Genomic DNA, 6595 nt, shown 5'->3' with positions numbered 1-6595 from the left:
CACCAATGATGGAATTGAACCCAACTTGGTACACAGAACTCCCATGACCAACAGAAAATACTGGAAGGGTTTGGTGGGCATTGCCCTTGAATTTTGGAGTTGTAGTTCACCTATATCCAGAGAGCACTGTGGACTCAAACAATGATGGATCTGGACCAGACTTGGCACGAATACTCAATATGACCCAATGTTAACACTGGTGGAGTTTGGGGGAAATAGACCTTGACATTTGGGAGTTGTAGTTGCTGGGATTTATAATTAGCCTATGATCAAAGAGCATTCTGAACTCCACCAATGATGGAATTGAACTAAACTTGGCACACAGAACTCCCATGACCAACAGAAAATACTGGAAGGGTTTGGTGGGCACTGACCTTGAGTTTTGGAGTTGTAGTTGACTGGTCAGATGCATAGGAAGTGAGAAGTATAGGCCAGAGTTGTCTTACTGAGAGACAGGAGGGGAGATAATTCATGGGATAGTTTCATTAATTGAGGAATGGAGTTGTAACATTTGTAAAATTGCCCTTCTTCTTCTCCTTCTCCTTCTTCTTATATGATAGCCATGTATAAATATGTGAGAGGAAGCCACAGGGAGGAGGGAGCAAGATTGTTTTCTGCTGACTCGGAGACTAGGACGCTATGGAACAATGGCTTCAAACTACAAGAAAGGAGATCCATCTGAACATGAGGAAGAACTTCCTGACTGTGAAAGTGGTTCAGCAGTGGAACTCTCTGCCCTGGAGTGTGGTGGAGGCCCCTTCTTTGAAGGCTTTTAAGCAGAGGCTGGATGGCCATCTGTCAGGGGTGATTTGAATGTGATTTTCCTGTCTCTTGGCAGAATGGGGTTGGACTGGATGGCCCATGAGGTCTCTTCTGACTCTATGATTCTATGATTTTATCTAACAATAATATTAATAATAAAAATAATATTACTTCTTACCCGCCTTGCTCACAGCTCGAGGCGGATTACAGCATAATTAAAACACATAAACACTCTTAAAATTTTCACAAATGCACACATTAAAACGTATTTCTATAAAATACATATTAAAATACACATAACAAAGATTATTTATTTATCGTGTCAGGAGCAAACCAAACAGTTGTATTGCATTTTTAAACAAACAAACATACAAAGAACAAAGTCTGCAAGCTTGGTAGTTGATTTGTGTTTTGTATAACAGAGATTAAACACAAGACACAAGTTTAAAATGCACACTTAAAACTATATATTGTATAATCCCTTAAAATCATAGAATCATAGAATCTAAGAGTTGGAAGAGACCTCATGGGTCATCCAGTCCAACCCCATTCTGCCAAGAAGCAGGAATATTGCATTCAAAGCACCCCTGACAGATGGCCATCCAGCCTCCGTTTAAAAGCTTCCAAAGAAGGAGCCTCCACCACACTCCGGGGCAGAGAGTTCCACTGCTGAACGGCTCTCACAGTCAGGAAGTTCTTCCTCATGTTCAGATGGAATCTCCTCTCTTGTAGTTTGAAGCCATTGTTCCGCATCATATTCTCCAAGGAAGCAGAAATCAAGCTTGCTCCTTCCTCCCTGTGGCTTCTTCTCACATATGTATACATGGCTATCATATCTCCTCTCAGCCTTCTCTTCTTCAGGCTAAACATGCCCAGCTCCTTAAGCCGCTCCTCATAGGGCTTGTTCTCCAGACCCTTGATCATTTTAATCGCCCTCCTCTGGACACATTCCAGCTTGTCAATATCTCTCTTGAATTGTTTCTGCTGTTCTAATGACTTTGCAGTGAAATCAACTAAAGCTTCTAGACTTTTGAGATATCTCGGTTTCTGGATCAGAGTTAAACTGTACATGACAAGTACAGGAAGGCCAAAGAAGAGCACGAAAACAATGCTTTGGCTCTTGCAAAATTGACAAGAAAGGAAGGGGAAAGGGGTCTTACCCAGAGAGGCCACCATCCTCAAATTCTCCTCCATCACTTCTCCATGGAGGGCCCTTTGGCCTGGAGCCAGCAGGGCCCACTCCTCCTCCGTGAAATCCACAGCCACCTCCTCAAATGTCACCTGAATTAAACAGACATTACCCATGAATTGCAGTGTTGCGAGGTCTGTCAAGAGGCAAAGGCAAGGCAGGAGTTTTGCAATCTTCAAAGGACATGAACTCTCAGCCAGCCCTCTTCTCCACCCAACAGGAATCCTGCCCCCTCACCTGGTTCGGCCTCATAGGAAATATTCTAGGTCCATCCATGTGACGCGATGCTTTCAGCCGTGCACTTGTTGCACCTCCTATAAGGAAAACAGAAGGGATCAAGGACTATAGTATAGTCTAGCTTGCTGTCGACCTATGCCACCCGAAAAACAGTTGCATCTGTCAATTTAGGAAATTTAGGTACCACTTTATGCGAGGAGGCTAATTTAACTAATTTACAACACCATAAAACCTTCCAGCAGCATGCAGAAGAATAAGGAAGTACTCCATCAAGGACTCAGTATCACAAGTGGACGGAGAAGCGGCAGCTCCCCCCTGTGGCCAGAATCGAGTATACCCTCATGAAGCCGGAAAGCTGGAATGTTAAATTGCCTCTGTTTCTGTCTATATAGAATCATAGAATCAAAGAGTTGGAAGAGACCTCCTGGGTCATCCAGTCCAACCCCGTTCTGCCAAGAAGCAGGAATATTGCATTCAAAGCACCCATGACAGATGGCCATCCAGCCTCTGTTTAAAAGCTTCCAAAGAAGGAGCCTCCACCACACTCTGGGGCAGGGAGTTCCACTGCTGAACGGCTCTCAGTCAGGAAGTTCTTCCTCATGTTCAGGTGGAATCTCCTTTCTTGTAGTTTGAAGCCATTGTTCCATTGCGTCCTAGTCTCCAAGGAAGCAGAAAACAAGCTTGCTCCCTCCTCATCCCTGTGGCTTCCTCTCACATATTTATACATGGCTATCATATCTCCTCTCAGCCTTCTCTTCTTCAGGCTAAACATGCCCAGCTCCTTAAGCCGCTCCTCATAGGGCTTGTTCTCCAGACCCTTGATCATTTTAGTCGCCCTCCTCTGGACATATATGTTGTGTGTCTATGGCATTGAATGTTTGCCATGTAGATGTGCATTGCAATCCGCCCTGAGTGCCCCGCGGGGTGAGAAGGGTGGGATATAAATACTGTAAATAAGTAAATAAATAAATACATAAGTTTAAGAATTCAGGGGATTCAGAGGGATACACAAAATAAGAGGAGGGATTTGCAGGACGAAACAATTTTGATCTGTGAGAAGTTTAGGATCCTTTCTGTGAATCTAGGTTGTTGTCTTCTATCCATATAGAGAAGCCAGTCATCTATTAGACATTCGTGGTGAAATATTTATCCTGCCCCACAAGCCTCATTATGGAAGAGTCCCATTTCTGGCCCCACCGCTCCCACCCAAGAGATTCTGCTGCATGAAGCCAAGGTCTAGGGGGGCTCCATTTCCTGGACCTGCAATTAAAATAGAGAGTTTTAATTGCAGGTCCAGGAAATGGAGGCCTCCTAGACCTTGACTTCATGCAGCAGAATTTCTTGGGTGGGAGCTGTGGGGCCTTCAGGGGGAAAATATTGCGATAACCACAGTCACCACCATCTGACCCAAAATTTTAAGGTTCAGGATGTAGCGCAGCTAGTTAGTAGTCAGCTGCATTAAATCACTACTGACCATGAGGTCATGAGTTCAAAGCCAGCGCGGGTCAGAGTGAGCTCCCGACCATTAACAGTCTAGCTTGCTGTAGACCTGTGCAGCTTGAAAGACAGTTGCATCTGTCAATTTAGGAAATTTAGGTACCACTTTATGCGGGAAGGCTAATTTAACTAATCTATGACGCCATAAAATATTCCAGCAGCGTGCAGAAGAATGAGGAAGTGCTCCATCAAGGACTCAGTGTTACAAGTGGACGGAGAAGCGGCAGCTCCCCCTGTTTAGACGACTTTCTAAGCCTTTAAAATCCTTTGAAAAGTTGGGGGTCATCTAATCTCCCAGATGTAGCAGATGACAAATGGTAGCGACACTGGAGCTGAAGCAGCCGAGGCAGCGGATGAGAACCTCCGCTCACAGCGGCCCTTGGGGTCTCCTCAGACTTATTAATATGAATCTTATTGCTATTATTATTATTATTATTATTATTGAGAAAGGTTGGCTGTCTGTCAGGGGTGTTTTGATTGTGCTTCTGCTGCATTAATGCAGAAGGGGGTTGGACTAGATGGCCCTTGGGGTCTCCTCAGACTTATTAGTATGAATCTTATTGCTATTATTATTATTATTATTATTGAGAAAGGTTGGCTCTCTGTCAGGGGTGTTTTGATTGTGCTTGTGCTGCATTAATGCAGAAGGGGGTTGGACTAGATGGCCCTTGGGGTCTCCTCAGACTTATTAGTATGAATCTTATTGCTATTATTATTATTATTATTATTAAGAAATGTTGGCTGTCTGTCAGGGGTGTTTTGATTGTGCTTCTGCTGCATTAAGGCAGAAGGGGGTTGGACTAGATGGCCCTTGGGGTCTCCTCAGACTTATTAGTATGAATCTTATTGCTATTATTATTATTATTATTATTATTATTAAGAAAGGTTGGCTGTCTGTCAGGGGTGTTTTGATTGTGCTTCTGCTGCATTGAGGCAAAAGGGGGTTGGACTAGATAGCGCTTGGGGTCTCTTCCAACTCTTTATTAGTATTAATGTTGTTGTTGTTGTTGTTGAGGCTGGGTGGCCATCTGTCAGGAGCGCTTTGATTGTAGATTTGATGCATGAAAGCAAAAGGGGGTTGGACTAAATGGCCTAAGGGATATCTTCCAACTATTTATTATTATTAATGTTATTATTATTATTATTATTATTATTATTGATGTTGTTGTTACTGTTATTATTGAGGCTGGGTGGTCATCTGTCAGGGGTGTTTTGATTGTACTTTCCCTGTATTAAGGCAGAATGAAGGGGGTTGGACTAGATGGCCTTTAGAGCTCCCTTCCAACTATTCTATTATTATTATTATTATTATTATTATTATTATTATTATTTAAGCAGAGGCTGGATGGCCATCTGTCAGGGGTGATTTGAATGCAATATTCCTGCTTCTTGGCAGGGGGTTGGACTGGATGGCCCATGAGGTCTCTTCCAACTCTTTGATTCTATGATTCTATGTTAATATTAAGGCTGGATGCCATCTTTCAGGGGTGTTTTGATTGTACTTTCCCTCCATGAAGGCAGAATGAAGGGGGTTGGACTAGATGGCCTTTAGAGCTCCCTTCCAACATTATTATTATTATTATTATTATTATTATTATTAATGTTAATATTAAGGCTGGATGGCCATCTGTCAGAGGTGTTTTGATTGTGCTTTCCCTACATGATGGTAAAATGAGGGGGGTTGGACTAAATGGCCTTTAGAGGTCCCTCCCAACTTTAGGATTCTGTGAAAGAGATCTTCGTCGACCACAATCCAATAGTGTGATGCTGCAGCTGAAAAGGCCAATGTCATTTTAGGCTGCGTCAATAGGAGAAGCCTGAGAGAAGGCCAAAGGGAACTGATAATGACACTTTACCTCGGCTAGTTTTTTAATGGCTTTCAATGAGTATTATTTATTGCAACTGTTTATTTTAACTTATTGCCAGCATGATGTAAAGGACCCAGAGTGTAAATGAAATTCAAGGAGAAAGAGCAACTCTAATGTAAAATGAAGTTCAACAGTGACAAATGCAAGATACTCCACTTTGGCAGGAAAAACGAAATGCAAAGATACAGAATGGGGGACAATGCCTGGCTCGAGAGTAGTACGTGTGAAAAGATCTTGGAGTCCTCGTGGACAACAAGTTAAACATGAGCCAACAATGTGATGTGGCGGCAAAAAAAGCCAATGGGATTTTGGCCTCCATCAAGAGGAGCATAGTGTCTCGATCTAAGGAAGTCATGCTACCCCTCTATTCTGCTTTGGTTAGACCACATCTGGAATATTGTGTCCAATTCTGGGCACCACAATTCAAGAGAGATATTGACAAGCTGGAATGTGTCCAGAGGAGGGTGACTAAAATGATAAAAGGTCTGGAGAACAAGCCCTATGAGGAGCGGCTCAAGGAGCTGGGCATGTTTAGCCTGAAGAAGAGAAGGCTGAGAGGGGACATGATAGCCATGTATAAATATGTGAGAGGAAGCCACAGGGAGGAGGAGCAAGCTTGTTTTCTGCTTCCCTGGAGACTAGGACGTGGAACAATGGCTTCAAACTACAAGAGAGGAGATTCCATCTGAACATGAGGAAGAACTTCCTGACTGTGAGAGCCGTTCAGCAGTGGAACTCTCTGCCCCGGAGTGTGGTGGAGGCTCCTTCTTTGGAGGCTTTTAAGCAGAGGCTGGATGGCCATCTGTCAGGGGTGATTTGAATGCAATATTCCTGCTTCTTGGCAGATTGGGGTTGGACTGGATGGCCCATGAGGTCTCTTCCAACTCTTTGATTCTATGATTCTATGATTCTATGTACAATGTAAGGGACAATGTCCCTCTCATAGGAACCCGCTTCTCATAAGCATTTGAATTAAAATTACCATATTGAATTCAAATCTGATTTTTTTAAATTTTTATTTAGTGTGCATTGGAAGAGTCTT

Source organism: Anolis sagrei, chromosome 2 (assembly GCF_037176765.1).
Source record: "Anolis sagrei isolate rAnoSag1 chromosome 2, rAnoSag1.mat, whole genome shotgun sequence".
NCBI classification, from domain to species: Eukaryota; Metazoa; Chordata; class Lepidosauria; order Squamata; family Dactyloidae; genus Anolis; species Anolis sagrei.
This window is presented reverse-complemented; position numbering follows the sequence as displayed.